At 38.5% G+C, this 17,512-nt stretch overlaps 1 pseudogene across 1 annotated transcript; it reads left to right on the top strand.

Moving 5' to 3' along the window:
* The first annotated feature begins 1,829 nt into the window (after positions 1-1,829).
* On the top strand, positions 1,830-16,231 carry LOC308187441 (putative tRNA methyltransferase 9B; annotated as a pseudogene). The gene is made up of 3 exons (XR_013956124.1): positions 1,830-1,910; positions 2,209-2,373; positions 14,634-16,231. The product of XR_013956124.1 is annotated as a putative tRNA methyltransferase 9B (transcript).
* The last annotated feature ends 1,281 nt before the right edge of the window (positions 16,232-17,512 follow it).

The following is a 17,512-nucleotide window of genomic DNA, read 5'->3' on the forward strand; positions in this document are numbered from 1 at the left end:
CATGACACTGTCCTGAGTGCTTTGGGGAAAAACGTGCTCCATGAAAACTGAAATTCCCCAAAAGTTTAAGATTGCCAACTTTATAAGAGAGAAGTCTGTGTACCAGCTTCAGCAGCTGCACCACACATGGATCCATGCTGGTTGCCCAGCTGAGATCTGGGCTTTAACTCATCATTTCTACATGTTTAGGCTGAGCTTCTAAATAACTTTTTTTTTTACATCTTTTTGGACCTGTAATCTTTTCCAGCAACACGTGTGTAGTCTTCCTTTTAATTTTTTATCCTTCAGTTTAGCATAGGAATGTTCATGAAAGAGAAAAATGAAGGCTGGGCTAGTCGACAAAAATGTCTACGTAGAATGACATTTTGGGTGTCGTTCAAACTTTACCATATACTTTTCCCAGTTTATCAGTCAAAATGTTGTGCACTGCATTCCTGCCAAATCTGGGCAGATTTTGCAGTGTTTTCAACTTGAACAAATAAATGCATACAATGAACCAACACATTTAATCTTTACTGATGTCATAGACTTTGGGTTCTGTTAACACTGTAATTTAATCTCAGGCTGGACTTTTGGGCTTTGACCTACGGGGACTGTGGGTACACTGTTGCTGTGTCCATGGTCAGAGACAGCTTATGCGTGAAACACAACTGCCAAGAGCGGTGCCACCCCACTGGAGAGGAGCCTACCTGCAGGGCTCTCCCCTGCCCTTCCATCCCTGTGAAGCAGGCGGTGGTGTCAGTTCAGAGGGAATGGGTTTTGTACCTGCTGCCTGGTTCATACTGGAGCCTTTCCCTCCAGAAGTGGAAAGCAGAAAAAGACCTGGAGATCTCTTCCAGTGAGTGCTGCAGGGTGGTCCCATTTCATCTCGTTCTCCCTGGAAAATTGTCTAATCTTAGCCAACTTCTGGCACTGTTTCACAGCACCTTTTCTCAGCTGGTACTGCAGGCATTGAAAGGACTGAGAGATCTCTAACAATTTTCTGAATATTGGTGCTGGGAGATGGGATCAGCAGTTAATATTAGACAAGCATTTTGGAGCAAACTTCTATCTGCACACCAGCAATTACTCATCTCCCTTTCAAAGAGCGTAACAGATCGATGGGGCTGGGAGCCTACTTATGGGATGTAGGGACCCACACAGGGTTTCAGAAGAGATGTCATGGGATGGCTGTAACCTAAATATAGGGATTTAAACAGCTGGAAGTCTCCAAAATAACTATATATTTAAAAAAAAAAATGAATTAGAGGTAAAATCTGGGCTCTGACCCAAGCTTAATGTCTGATGCAAGCATAGCCATAAACAGGATGTAAACTGTGAAGGTGCAGGGTATTATGTTAGTCTGATGTATTTACCTCCCTGATCTTAATCTGAACTACAATTTTTATGATGCTAGTGAAATAGCAAGGTTTTAAAACTGATATTATACTTTAAAATGCACTGACTTTATGTAGAAAAGTCCAGATAATTCTGCAAACAAATTATCAAAATTTCCAATAAGATCCATTTTACTGCTGATATTAAAATAGCTCTTATCTAAACATGTCTGCCTTTATTTCAGCACAAGAAGTATTTCAGTTTGGGAAGATGTAAATTTCTGTGTCGCAGGCTCCATTATGAAAAGGAAATTGTGTGGAGATACCAGAAAAAGAAACTTCCCTGTTGTCATGGTGACAGCAATTAGCGGCAGTTAAAACAGCAAACAATGGATTTAATGGTTTGGTCTAATAGTGACTTAATTACTTAGTGTCCTGGCTTGTCTATCAGTATTTCAATACACAGGAATAATTCAGTGCTGTGCTCCCACTACATGATGCTTTCACTTAGCATTTTGAGTGTATTACAAGCAGAATTGCAGTAACACCATTACCATAAATATTTTTGTTTCTGTATGTGGTGGGAAGGCCAAGGTAAATGCTCTCTAGCAATCCCACTTGAACACCTCCTGTAACACAGCACAGAGCCTGCTAGACAGAAAGGAGCAGTCTCTGCTCATTGCACTGTAATAGTAAAAAATAATAATAATAATAAATAAAAAAAGTCATCTGAATTCCACTGCAATTGTATCTTTTCTAAAATGGGTGGAGAATTTCAAATTACTGAGGCCAGTCAAGGGCTTAATACATCATACCTTATGTCAGGAGTACATTTTCTTTTGCACAGACACCAAACGTCCACCTTCCTTTCTCCTCCTAATTATTTTTTCAGGCTATGGAAAATGCAAATTCTTTCATATCAGTTCTCAAGCCTGCAAGCTGGGTTGTGACTGTTTCCCGCTGGTGGAATCAGCATGAGATGAAGGCCATGAAGTGATGGTAAACCGTAGTTTGTGTCTGCCATATCAAAGCAAGTGCTTTCCTGTCCATCTCTCTGGTAAGTTCTGCATACTGTCAGTATCTATAATTCAGACATTTTAAAGGCTTTTAGGATGGTTTCTCAGTCTTTTCTAGGTTGTTTCCTTTTTTTTTTTTTCCCCCAGTGACCAATGTTTTGGGTTGTGTAGACCAGAGAAACTCATATTAGCACAAGAAATTTATGCTATTGTAAACACCGTGAAAAACTGCAAAATGGGTAAGATGGGTAAGTCACACAGATACGAGCTGAGCTTTATTCTTATGAAAGTAAAACTAAACTGCAATGTGCAAAACAGGAAGGGAAAACCTTATTTGTGCATTATCACATAGCAGATATGTTAAATGTTGTTTCTGTCAGTAGAAGAATACAATAAAATTTTCTTAAGTACACTCAGGAAATTTCTGGAGCACATCCCAAGTGCAGTATTAAATCCTTCTGCACCTTTCAAAACAGAGGATTTTATTCCCATCGTCCACGGTCTGTCCACCAACACAATCATTTGTTTGCTTATGAGGAGGGATGACCATGACACTGATCAGGCTGGAAAGTAACCCAGCAAAAAGTAAGGTTGCTTTTAGCCAAACTGCTTCCCCTTTGCTTCACTGCTGAAAGACCTGATTCAGCAAAAGCCGGAGATAATGCAGAAAAAGAACAAGGAAACAACAAAGCAAGAATAAGTGCTTATTTCAGAGGCTTAAAATGTTCATCAAACAATGTCAGATTTTATTTCTTGTAAGATTTTTCCTTTTTGTTTAGTTGCCCCTTTCAACCTCACTGAATGATGGAGTAACTACTTGTCTTTGCCACTTTTGAAGAAGACACTGAATGGTAGCTTTAGCCTTTGCTATTTTTCTCTTTTATGTTTTGAGGTTTCTTTCTTGTTGGGAGTCTTGAAATTACTCAACCACTTTTCACAAGTTAGGTGTTAAGCTTATGCTGATTAAAAGTAGGACAACACTGTATGTAAAACAAATTACAGTGCTCAGCTGACTTGATTTTCCTTTTCTCAGCTAAGAAGTGTGAAGGTCTCTAAGCCTTCTTAAATCAAAGTGAAATGTTAATATCTCACATCTCTTGAAGCTAGTCAGTAGCATTACACAGCCTCTTCTCCATGTCTTGGGTGACCTTTCTTTAAGCCCTGGAGGACTTTACTTTTCAAGTCTAGGTTTATGTCGTATAATTTGACATTTGATGGAATTTTGAGATTTCGTTGTTGTCACTGGTACATCACTCCACAGGGCTGTGAACCACACTCAGCTACACTGTCTGAAAATCTTCCAGTCATGAATTAAGAAACATGACCAATAGCTAATAGTCCTTAGGTTTTCATATCTTTTGCCCAGATGGAGTAATAAACAGCATGTGCCCAAGTGATATTTGACATTCCCTGGAAATCCTGGGTAAGGAAGTGAAGGACAAGCCTTCTCTGTTGAAAAGGGTACATAACAGTGTTCAAAAGCTGGCTGACTCAAATGACTGCTTCTGAACAGGCTCAAGAAGAGCAGAGTAGCTGGGCTGAGTTTGCCATTCGATGTGTGGATGAACCACAGATCTCCCCATCCACAGCAAGCTGAAAGCCCTGTTTGCATGGCTGCTGTGCAAGGTAAGGAAGCCAGAAAGACATTTAGACTACAGGTGGAAATACATGGTTGTGGAGTGTAGCCCTTTCATTAAAATTGACTATGATATAGCTTCAAATTACAAAGTTATTTCTGCTACTCACAGCCTCCGCCATCACAGACCATGCATGAACCATGATTCCTTATTGATCATGCATGATCAAGATTCCTCATTATTGCTGAAAAATAAGACTCAGTGCATTATAAATCTTCAAAAAAAATTTGATTTATTATATCTATCAGTATAGATATACGTTTTATATATAACAGTGCATATATAAATATATGTATATATAGTTTGGTTAAGCATGTGTTTCCTTAATCTTCAGGAGATTGTCCAGGGAGGCAAGAAATTTCTGTAGGGTTTCCAAAGTCAGGTCTGTGGTAGGAAATATTGGCAGAACAGCAGTGTCAAACCTAGCTTAATGATTTTTCCTTGTACTCAACACCTATTGCATATGGATATATAAAGAAGCAATTTTGCCAGTTCCACAAATGGAATAGCTTATTTTGACAAGAAACAAATCAAGACATGATGAATCAGCAAAATTTTAGAATGGCCTGCTTTAAAATGCTTTACTTCTTTCTCAAGGAGACAAATTTGCTCTGTGAGTATGCAATTCTTTCTGCAATGTTTTCGCTGCCTTAAGAAATAAATCATATTCATTTTCTCAGTGTATTCATAGCATAATCTTATTCGAGATTTAATATCACCAAACAACAGAAATTGGCCACTTTGCCATTTACTGCTGGCTTTGTTAGTGTTAGCACAATGAAGCCATTCCTGTATTAATGAAATAAGTAGGATTTCTGCCACTTAGAATAGCAGAAAGAGGACTGGCTCTCATGTTTTGCCTTTGGCTAGGGAACTGCTCCAAATCATAATGCAGTACTGATTTTTTAGCATAATTTTATCTTTGTCAAGGCAGCTTTCTCCTTTACGTGAAAAGCTCATGTTCTGTGTTAATAAAATATTGTATATATATATTATATATGCTGAGTTTTGGGACACTGGTATGGACAAGGGATAAGAAGATTTTTTTTTCTGTTAATTTAGGTAAGCAATTTCTTTCTTCCAAAAGCAAAGGTGTAGATATCACGTTTTCATCTCTGACTAAGATTCAGATACTCAAGTCAGTAAAGTTATTTTATATCACTGAAAAATCTGATAATACTCTTCATCCCAGTGGGCAAAAAAAAAGGTTTCCAGAGTGCAGAGCATCAAATGGCTTTCCTTGGTGTTAATACCAACATGTGAAAATTAACTTCACTTTAATCTGTGATCTTTTAGTCATGTAGTAATTTAAGAGAGAAAGCAACAGGAACCTAAGGGAGATAAACCTGTCTAGTCCTCTAATTTACACTGTCTGAGAATGTGGCCTGTGTAATTACAAAGAGTATAGTTCTAAAAATTTACAAGGTGGAAGAGTCTCTTGGGGAAAAAAAGTCCAAATAAAAGAATCAGGAATGTTTCCTTACTATTTAAGTTCTGTCTTTGTGGAAAAAATCAATGAGACACTGAGCAAGAGGAAATCAAGTGTTACTATGAGAAGCAGGATCATATTAGTGTAGTTATATTGCACTCTGGGGCCAATTAATATGAGTACAGCACTGCAATGCCATGACTGCATTGTTTCCTGTGAAGAAACCCCATATATCTGCATAATATTGGTTGTTTATGCATAGTATTGAGTTCTGTTATATAGGCATGTCATTGGTACCTGCCAGCTCTCCAAAACTCTGTGGGTTTTTTTGTTTTTTTTTTTTTTTGTTTGTTTGTTTTTTTTTCCCTGAGGAACAATTGGGAATACATTTGAACAGTGGTTTTAACATTTTCCAACCAAGAGGCAATGTGAGCAGAAAGTGGTATTCCTTAATAAAAGCGATACTAAAGGCACGACAAACAGTTTATCCCAGTGCAAAGGAGACTATAATGAGGTGTGCCATGACAGCATCAGGAACTCTTTAATGCCAGTGAAATTTGGAAAAAAAAATACAAAAAATATTACTATCAATAATTGATTTGGATGATGCAAAGAACAAAAGAAAGGATGACTATAGCATAATACGAATTACAACTAAGAAAAGGTTTTATAAATGCATACAAAGCAAGAGGAGAACAAAAAGGGAAAACATGCAAATAACATATGACAGAAGAGGCTGGTGATGCCAGTGCATTTTTCTTTGTTTTTTACAAAAAGTTATTTGTGGTCATCCACTATTTAGCAGAGTTTTAATCAGGGGACAGGAATTTTGATTGTAAAAAGAAATACCCGCTAAAAAAATATTTAAATAAATGAGGTTACACAAATTGTGCGGAGATCATGACTTTTATCTTAAGCTACTCAGAATGGCAGATTATCTTTAATATCTGCAGCAAGTGAGGAAAGGCAAACATAATACTTGTTTCCAAAAGAGAGAGTCAGGACATCAAGAAAAAACCAATTTAATTTAGATTTATGCAGGGATACTAGAATAAATAATTTAAATAATCTAATTTAAATAGAATAAATAATTTAAACCTACAGAATGATAATATAATGGGAAACAGCCAACATGCATTTGTCAGGAACAAGCCGATCTGTTTTCCGCCCTTAACAGGGTAATCATCTCAATAGGCAGGGTGACAGGAGGAGGCATGATTTATCTTGACTCTCATGGTGTTGTAAATAAAATAAGGAAATAGAGTTCAGAATTTGGGAGCACATAAGACTGAAAAAATAATTTTCAAAATAGATCTGGTTTTCACTGCCCGATCAGAACACATTTCAGATGGGTTCCTCTTAGGATCCATCCCACCTGTTTCTACGCAAAATTTTGATTAATAATTTTGATAGCAGGCTAGATAGCATACTGAAGAATTTGTGAGTTGTTCCTTTGTAGGGGCAGTTAGAACTGCCTTGGGAGGTGGGATTTTACATGCAAATGATGTTGTCTGAAAGAGAAGTTGTCTGAAATCAACAAGAAGAGATACAGAAACCATCAAGAGGGACGTAGCATGCATGGGAAGGAAACAAACGTACAAAGTGAAAAACAATGGTCAGGCCAGATGGGTCACAGACCAAATAGATGTGGGTGGTGTTGTGCTTTTATAGAAACAGGCAAATACCATTCTGAGGCTTTATGGAAGACAGAAGAATGAGCTACCTTCCTGCACTTGGTATTTTTGAGATCCAAGGTGGAATATGGTATCTACTTTTGGGGACCGTGCTTTAAAAAGTTTGCAGTTAATATGGAGACATTTTCAATAACTGAAATTTAGGAATTCTGAATTATTAGAGGAAGCTAAAGGAATTGAATTTGCTTAGTCAAGAAAAGAAGAAGAAACAAATAAATAGTCTGCAATTGCATTAGTGATTTTTACTGAAATATATATATATATTTATTTTCTTTTTCTTTGTATAGGAAGCAAAAGAAATAATAATCTTAACCTGCAGCAAAGGTTGTTTACTTCAGATATTAGAAAGCTTATAAGGGCAGCTTAGCCTACTTTGGGTCATATTTGGGTCAAGTATTTAATTATGGCTTGGAGCCAGGAGATGAACTACCTCTATTTTTCTATATCTTCTTGAATGTAAAGGCCACCTGGCCTTTTAGAGAAAAATCCATTGCCTCTCCTATATCCTGTTCCCGCCTAATGTTGAGGCAGCTCCTCTCCCAGTGGCTAACTCTCCTCCCTTCTGAAAGTCAGAGGTGCCAAACACTAATGAAGCCTGAATAACAGAAGAGGGCTCAGAGGCAGAGCAGAAATGCCACCCATAGTGGGATTTTCTGGTTTTGATGAGGCGACCCACAGAGCACCTTTCCTCCTTTTGAGACGTCTGCCAGCCCTGATTTCAGCTTTGGTCTCGTCACCGTTAGTGTTTCATTTAATGTGAATAGTACAGGTATTTCTAAGCCCGTAATGGCAATTCCTTACAGATGCAGAAAAGTGCCATAGAGCCTGTGGCTGATATTTGTGGGCTTATCTGTAGTTCATGCAGCTTCTCTCACCGGGCTTGTCAGCTGACAGCATTGTGCAGGACTGCAATTCTCACCAACAGCAAGGAGCTTGATTTTTATCTCACTTAATTAAATCAGAAGTTTTGTGTCCCTGCCACTGAAATTTTCGAGCAAGTTATAATTGATTTATCAAATATATCCCAAGCTTACTTCCAGTGGATGATATATAGTAATGTCAGGATGGGGTCAGGTCAGAAAACTTGACCCTTTTATTTTTTCTTAGAAAAATGCACATTGCAACTAAACGAATTCTGCCTCTTATGGTTCACTCGATTTCTCCAAGTTACTGCAGCACAGAACTGGTGCGAACTCCAAATCTAGCCTTATATTTTGTTTAATTTTCACAGGAGTAGCCAGCAGCCTGCTCAGCATTTTTAAATGTAGTCATTTTTTTAGACCACCATAAACTATCCATGGTCTTATTACCATGGTCATGTTAACAGTATCTCTGTTTTCAATCTCAGCTACATGTTTTTAACAATGTGTACCTGGTTACAAGGACATGGTTTTGGAAGGAAGGATAGCTCTCTGGGCTGAGCAGCTTCCATGGGATTGATTTTGAAGGTCTTTCTGTGCCCAACCACAGGCTGCTGAGCACAGGATTTTCTCTGTATAACACCAAAAGATTGTTTTCTTGATGAGACATGAAGATCCAGAATGGATGTGGAACAGTGCTCAGGCACCTGAGCCAGGTGCACTTGCATGGTGCCAAGGCGTCTGTAGGGGTTGCTATCCAACAGAGCATTACTTAGCAAGTATTTTTTTCAGGGGTACCCAAATGAGATTTTTTTTTTCTTTTTTTTCAGTGCAGTCTAGTCCCAGAGCATTCCCTGAGAAAGCGAGACAGCTCAGTTCTTTTTCTTCCTTAGCTAGAGGGGTGCAAACCCCATATTTCCTATACTCAGGTATGTGCCCCAGACCTTAAACACCCAGCTGTGTTGGGTGGAGAAAACCTCCACCATCCCATGCAACCTTCAGCCAAAAGCCCAAAGGAGGGGGAAGAGGAGCCGGATCCTGCAGCCCCATGTACAGGAGCACACACAGGAGGGATGAAAAGGCAGTGTTATTTCCTCTCTTTAGAGGTTTATAAACCTCTCTTGCTGTTTTTAGCTACAGGTGTCCCCACTTCTTTGTTGCTGTGACAAGCATTTCGGCTTCCCAGAATTATCTTTAATACACACACAGACCTAATCCCACTGAAACCGGCGGAGCTACTCAGATGCTTAAAATTAAGCATATAATTATATTCTTGAATCAAGGCTTTAATAAGTTAATTACATTTCATAATTATCATGATTTTTATAAAGGCAGCATCCTCACTTGCTAATGTTAACCATTAAATTAAAGAAGAAACAAGTTTTGCAATCTAAGTAATTAATGAGTTATGTTTTTAATAGGAGAAAAAAAAGTTTTTAGTGGGAAAACTGTTTGAAGTTTACTCAGCAATTCTTTTTAATAATTCTTTCTTATATAGCATTTTTCCTCCCTTTTTTGTTTTTGATACCACCATAATCAGGAGAACGAAGTCAAATATAACTGAGAACCATGCCTTCTATATATGTTCCAATTGTTCCTATTACTAGCACTGACAAGAGATGAAGTGACATCTGAAGAGCACACACAGTATATACAAAAGAGCCTCTGAGATAAAGATTCTGTGATCCTTAAATACTTTCCAAATGTCTCTAAAGGGATTTAACTTTAGTGAAGAAATTTGACTGAGAAAAGCAATTTCTGATTACACAGATTTCTTTGCCATTTAACAGGGTTTGAATGGAATAACTGACCTAAAATATTAATTTTGAAAATGGCTTCTTAAAAAAAAAAAATCAGACAAAGTTGTTGATGCTTTCATTTTTGTTCTCTGAAGACAGATGAATGACATAAAAATGTATCTTACATTGTCTACTTGTTCTAAATAATCCCTTTTAGTAGGATTAGTCACAGTATTAAATTAAGAGAAGGAGCAATTAATTATATTCTTATGAAATCAAGAAGAGAAGAATCTTTGAAATGTTCTCCCTCCCTCCTCACCCCCTCCATTTGAAATCAAAATTGCATTATATATTTTTCAGTTGTGGAAAATCTTCCAGTTTTCAATTTAAACAGAATTGGTAGGAATGAGGAATACACAGCACAACATTAACTTGGATTGCCTTTCAAGAACACTGGGGGAACGTATGGCCAAAAAGAAAAGGAAGGCTTAATTTGTAACAACTGCTGATCCACAGAGCCTTGCTGCTGCAAAGAGCTGTCTTGGGGGTTTGGACAAGCACCCGGCTGAGGTCTAACACACACATCCATGGCCAAGCTGGTCAGCAGGTCCCGCTGGAACAGTTCTGCAGGTGGAAAGCCACACTGACAAGAGCCTCGAAGCACACCGCTGAGAAGCTGAACGTCACTGTACCGGTTGTCCCACAATGTATGTTTTCTGTAAATCTCTCCCTATAGAAGTGACATTTCTTATTACTTTCCATCCTCCTTTTTTTTTTTTTCCCGTAGACACTTAATTCACCTGAAAACAAATCTTTTTGTGCTTAGATTTTTTTCTTGTGACTTGTTCAGATGTTTAAAAGGTTGAATGTGGTCCTACTCATCCCCATCATCCATGGCGTGATGTTGGTTAGTATGACCATGACATAATGTCCATGAAACCTTTTTTTGGTAGTGAATTTAATCTTATTTTTCCTATCTTTACTGATAAGAGTATACAAGGGTTGTACAGGAGCTAAAAGATCTGAACAGTCTTCTTTGGAAAAGAGCAGGATAAACTTCTAGAAGAAACAATTGTGGGTAGGCAGCAAAGAAGAGAGCAGTGCAATAATAAGGGTGTATTTTTATTTGTCTTTGACAAACTTGGTGAAAGTGGCCACAGAATATTTAAGAGAGTTTGCAAGGGCTCTGAGGGCAGAAAACACAATATTGGGAAACTGCAGTTATCCATATGTAGGCTGGGTAAATGACACACATGGGCATGAAGCCTCTTGGAAAGATTAATCTGAGCGCCCACAAAAGGGAAACAACTCTTATTAGTCTGAAACAGTCCATCAGGCCCACATCAATAAGTAATTGTACAAGAACCACATTCTCTCACTGACTGCAATGTGGCCATAATCAAGCCTCATGCGAGGAACAAAAATGTTTCAGAAAATCCACTGTGTAAGTCTTTACTACCAAAAAAGGAAGAAACTGTTAAAGAAAATGGAGAAGGAAAGCCAACAGGGTAAAATGCTAACAGACGAGTGTGGAAAGTGCTGAAAGACTCAGTGTCAAATGCTTAATATGTGTATGGCACCTCTTAAAAGGATGCTCTTTAATGCTGTTCAAAGTCCTGTGTCATTTGTGACTACAAACAAAATGGATAGGCTAGTAATAAATTTGCTAGTGGCATAGAGTTATGAAGGATTACTAACTGCAAAGAGGCACAGAAAAGTCTCATGTGAAACTATGACAAAACTGCAGAAAAGTACTTGATAAATGCTAAGTAACGTCCACAGAAAAAAATAACTAAGTATACAGCCACAATGGTACCCTCTATTGCTGGTCAGGAAAGAGATATTGAAGTTATTTTCAGTTATCTGAAAATATTAGCTCCGTGTTCAAACCTAGTCAAAATGAGTATTCAAGTACTAAGAACAAAAATGAAAACATTGCCAAAGAGGAATGACAGAAGATAAATATCTGGTGCATCCATATCTTTAATACTGCTTGAAATTCGGGTTTTCTCTGTGTCTGGAAGGATATAAATGAACTGGTAAAGGTCGTTATAAATATCAGAGGTGCAAACTGTTTATGTGTGAGGATAGGTTAATGGGCTAGTGCTCTTCACCTAAGAAAAAAGAGTATCATCACAAATTATCATAACAGAAGTTACATGCATTATACTGCTCCTGAGGGAGAGAAGATAGTGTCCTGGAACCCACAAATGATATGAAATTAGTGAATAGAGAGTAAATTTCTGTGGTTTCTTACAACAGGAAAAGATGTGTGGGATCATTTTTTTTTTCTGATTTTTCATTTTTAATCGTTAAATTGCAGATTCCTTTGACGTGTGAATTTGTGTAATCAGATGTACAAGTGAATACAAGAAAGTGTACATGGAGGATGGATACATCACTGGCTATTAGATAAAAGGTCCGGCCTGTGGAAGCTCTTAAGCTACTGACTGCATGAAGACAGGAGAGAAGATCACTATTTTTCCCTTGTTTCTTTCCCAAATAAAAGTTGCTAACTGCTGCCGCAGCCCCGCACTAGAGGGACGTTTAATCTGACTAAAGATGAGTTTCTTTTGCCCTAGTATCATTTCCACCACCTGCAAGCTTCTTTATTTATTGCGATTTAGAACAGAACTAATTTCATTTAAAGTACCATCCATTTTGACAAATAGTACTTCAAGCATACGGACCTTTGTTTTATAATGCTTGGATGGTGGGAAACCACCTTAAAATATGTTGAACAGCTGGTGAAAGATTGTTCTAGGGGTGCAGTGCTGAAGTATCAGCCCCGGTGCCATCTGTTAGTGCAAGCTGCAGGACAAGCAGATTTGAACCATTTCAAGTAGGGGAAGGGATGAAGGCTCCTGGGCTGAAATCAGGTCCTCAGGGAGTGTTTGTGCCTCCCTGGCAGCTCCATCTCTGAAACAGCACCTTTACTGCACATTAGAGATGATTCGGTTTAAATGTAGTTTCAACATACAAGAAATTTAATGTAAAGGAAAAAAAAATTAAATGTTTTTTTATAAGCCGCCTGCTTTAGTTGAATGCGTCTGCGTGGTGATCAGGGAGCCTGCCAGGTTCGAAGTCACATGAAGTAGTTCGTGTGATGATCTGTGATTTCTGTATAGCGCGATGCTGCCCCATGTAGATATTCTGTTTCTGTGGGTTGTGCATTTTAAATGTAATACATGATCCACAGCTTTTAAAATGATCTGACAAACTTACCTTGACAACACCAAAATTTTGCTCAGCGTGAGATTTTATTAATAAACTGTAATTTCTTAAATGACACTTGATGCCTTTTTAATTAAAAAGGCCATGATGTTTCAATGTCAAAGTCTTGACTACTGCTACAAGACCTGAGCTTTTGGAATTGATTTCTGCTCATCTCATCTCAAACAAGTGAAACCTCCAGGCAGAGCAGTTGAATAACTAAATGTTAAAAAGCCCTATTCCTTTCGAGCTTGCCTTTTGATCCCCACATTGCTGCCGAGGCTCTGAATGCATCATTCATTGCAGGCAGAGTGTTTTCCTATCTCAGCTGGATTTCACGCTGTTATTCTTTTAATTGTAAAGAGTCTCTTTTTCTGAGGCAAAATGGATCTGATGGTGAAAGGCCGCCCTGACAGGCACAGATAGGCTGCATGTACAGAGCTTCTGCTGGCATTTTCTATACTTATCTTTCTAGAAAAGAGTTGAAAGCTTGTACCTTTTTTCCCCCCTTGAAAGAATGGTAATTTTTCTGTGGAAGCCAACACTTCTACAGTTGAACAAAAAAAGCTAGTTTATTATCATAACCTGAAGTGGTAGGAATACCTGCCCAAACTGGTACAGGCATTTTCACTGAGGAAAATAAATGTTTGGATAAGTATAACTAATTCTATTGCTTTTCATTCTCAGCATCTTTAACCTTTACCCTTTCCTTTCCAGGACTATTCCCGGATTGTTTCATATTCTTTTTTCTCAAGTAATATCATTCATCTGACATAGCTGAGACTTTGCTGAAATCCCTATCGTGCACCAAGACCTGCTTAACCTCAGCATCTGTTGTGAGCTGCTCCCCAACTACGTAGTTTGAGAACAGGGAGCAACCTGCAGAGCTGCCCTTCAGCAAATTCCTGACAAATCCTAAGACCAACTGCCTTTTTAGGAACAAAATATTTTATCAAAATTAGACTCTAAACTCAGTTCTTGTTCCAACAAACTTGTGCTGCTTGAGTTTCACTGCTGTAACTACTGTACAATTTCCATGTCATTCACATCCTGTGTGCAGTTATCCAGCAAGAGTGGGGTTACCTAATTATTTGTTTGTATGAAAAATGCTTGATAATGTCAGAAACACACAACTGTTAATTGGCCAAGAGTCTTTCATTTGTATGTTCATGATTTAAATACTTCCAAGACTGGTAGTGACCATTCATTTTTCCTGCTGTGCTTTTGATGACTGTCAATAAAGGAGGAGCAGTGGGCAGGCAGTTTTAACTAAGTCCTTCTTTAAAGGGTATTGTCAGCAGGATCACTCGCATTGCTGTTGCAGAAGCCATACATGGCCTCAGTACATGGCATCCTGTTCTGAAGTGCTTCTTTCAGTCCACATATGAGTATTAAGCAAGGGTAAGAAAGGACTAGGTTGCTTTGCTACTGAGGGGGTAGTGAATTTTATTGAGAAAATGTGGCTGTTGCCTTCTTTATTGCTGATCTGAAGGATGTTGCTTGTTTCAATGTGTTGAAATGAGTTTCTAAATTCTACCATGTTTTTAAAATACGTCAGTGTGCTATGAACTCTTGTCACTGATTAGAGATGGTACAATAGAAAATAAATGATGTACTCCCGTAGTGCAAACCACCAGCTGCCAGTGTGCTAGAGCCAGCCCCTGGCCTTATTCTCTGTATTCATTAATGTCCTGAGGGATACTTATTCACCTTATATTTTCTGTTCTAGTGATTCTCCATTTTTCAACACAAGAGAACCGCACACAAGCAATAAAGGAGATGGCTCGCATCTTGAGAATAGAGGCCAGATAATGATGTATGTGTGGGCAGTGGAGCAAAAGCAGAGATTTGAAAAGCAAGACGTCTTTGTTCTTTGGAGTCCTTCACCTCCTTCCTGCTCCTGAGGTGATCCTTGTGCAAAAGGAATACAAAAATCAGTTCTTCAGGAGTTCTTCAGAAAGCTGGCTTTGAACCAGCCCTGCCTTAAGTTGGATGGGACTTTAGAATTACACAGGAAAGGAAGAAGGAGAGGAGAAAAAAAAAAATGCCATGCACAGCGTTGGAAAAATCTCTGAGATGGTCTTGGTTCTCAGGATGACTTGACTCAGTATGGTTGATCAGTGGCACCAAAAAGAGATCATTAGATACTGCAATTATATGTTTCAGTTGAGTTTACCAAACAGGAATGAGAAAGTTGAAAAAAGCTTTGTGTGGCTTTCTGAAACACATTCCCAACTTTTTTTTCTACATTGCAAACAAAGTTCTGAAAATACAGCATCTTTTGAAATGGCTGTTAAACCCGTGCTGCCCACATCGTGTTGCTTCAAGGCTTTCAGAATTTGTTATTCAGAATTAGGGCAAGCAACTATACACCTCCCTGTGGCTGCAGATACTATTCATGATTGCAGCACAGGGGTGACCTGATTTCATATCAGAAAGAATTACCTGACCTGATTTCACACCAGGAAGTATTAGCTGTCAGACAACAACTTAAAATAGATCATCACCCAAAACAAGGAGCTTACTGCAAACCTCAGGACAAAAGCAGGGTAGGCTGCTCACCGTTCACAAAGGTCAATGAAGGCACCCTGGCCACACAGAGCAGGCAGCAGCAGCGTCCTAATGGGGCCTGGCTAAGGTATTACCACATTTTTAAAGATGGGAATTTGGTTGAGCTGATAGAACATCACGATCCCGAGCTACATATTATTCATTCATACTTTGACCATGCAAATCTGTGTGTGATTGCAGAAAAGGATGAAGTGTGGAGGATCTGGGGAAATATCGCTATTGAAATGCACAATGAACACTTCGGGGCTTTCTTCCTTTTGAAAGCTCAGCGCCTTTGAAAATCCTTCCTAAAGCTTTTTATAGCCTTGGGTTTGTTTTGGGGGAGAGGGGAAAGTATGAGGAGCAGACTGCTTTGAAACTCTCGGGTTCTGTAACTTTCTCTTCTTTGATTTTGTTCTTAAAATACATTTCTATTGAAATATTTTTTCTAGTGTTATTACTTCAGACTGAGCACATTTTAGCACTCAGGTACCTTCTAATAAACAGCTGCCAGCTGTGTTTTGCTGATTTAAAACAGGTAAAATACAGTTGGAAGTGGGTTGTTGGATTATTTTTATGTGTGCATTAAAAGCCTTTGTTACTCATTTATAACTATGTCATCATTCATGTCAACTTGTTCTTTTAAAATTTATTGTACTCTGCCACTTGATGTAACATAGCATGGAAAGCAATTGAAAGATGCACTGTTTTATTGCAGCTAGCTTTGTCACCCTGTATGAAACTTCTGGTTATACTAGACAGACAGTTTTTTATAGGAATTACTGGGTGTACAGGGCCCTCATGGCAGGGACAGTAATTCTCAACACTGCCATAGTCTAGAGGTCTTTTTCATTGCCTTGTGACAGTCACAGACAACAAAGGGGACAGGCATTTGCTTCCACATATGCCGTACATGAAACCCCAAAAAAACAGTTTTAAAAGTGAGCTCAACATGAATGTTTGAACCTGAATTGCTTTCTCCCTGCCAGCAAAAATAAGAAGAGTCAGAAGGTCTTAGTAACTCATTCAAATGAATGAGCATAGCACAAAAAAACTGTCCCAATGACCATTAGTCTACTGAGAAAACATTTATTAACATCAGCATACAATAATAATGCTTTTATTTATAGATCTGCCTTTTGCAAAGAAGATTCAATTTATTATCCATTTTTTATAGGTAAAGAAACTGAGGTAATTAACTTTGCTGAAGGTCACAATGTGGAGCAGATATCTGAAAGAAAAAAAAAAAATCCAAGCAACATTGCTGCTTTGCTGATGATTATTTATTTTAGGGAGATGTGTCCATAATTTTGCTTCCTGCCTTTGTTCCTGTGGGTTTGTGAATTAGCGAGTCAGAGATCAAACTTGCTTTCTGAGAAGTATGCCCTTTCATACTCTTTATGTGCCTGTCAGTAGCAGATGCACGTCATATTTCAAAAGTAGCATGGAACCACATAGTAATCTGAGGTTTTTTAATGCAGCTTTAATTCAATTTGGATATAATATCTGTAATCACATTTCCTTTACTTCCTCACATGGAGTTCACATCGGCGGTATCATACATCTTGCATTTTCAGGTGGAGAGGCTGGAGGAGCTAATCAGCACCCTCCACCTGTAATGACTGCCTCTGCAGTGTTCCATTTTTCCTCTAAATGTTAGTATCATTGTGCAAATGAAGAAAATACTTTTTCAGTCACAAAATGTTGCTGCCATTCTGATCTGATCTTCAGTTCATACAGTTGTTCCATGGCTAGGAAGACTCAATAGCATTTCCATATTTTTTTGCAGGTCTGAGCTTCTGCATCACATCTTTCCCTACTGTTCAACAGGTTCCTGACCCACAGAAGTTATGCATTTGATTGTTTCTGCCAATCCCTGCTATCAAGTACACCTGATGTTTAGTTTTCCTGGAAACCAACACAGCTATTTCAACTGAGCCTGACTATCTATTCCTCTTCGAACGGTTTAGCTTGCTCCAGCATTCACTGAAAAAGTAATGCCCATCATCTCCAGTCCGTGACACTACTAGATTTCTCCTAATTCTGATACCCCTGGTC

This window comes from Anser brachyrhynchus (assembly GCF_964034855.1).
Source record: "Anser brachyrhynchus genome assembly, chromosome: 1".
Classification (NCBI taxonomy): Eukaryota; Metazoa; Chordata; class Aves; order Anseriformes; family Anatidae; genus Anser; species Anser brachyrhynchus.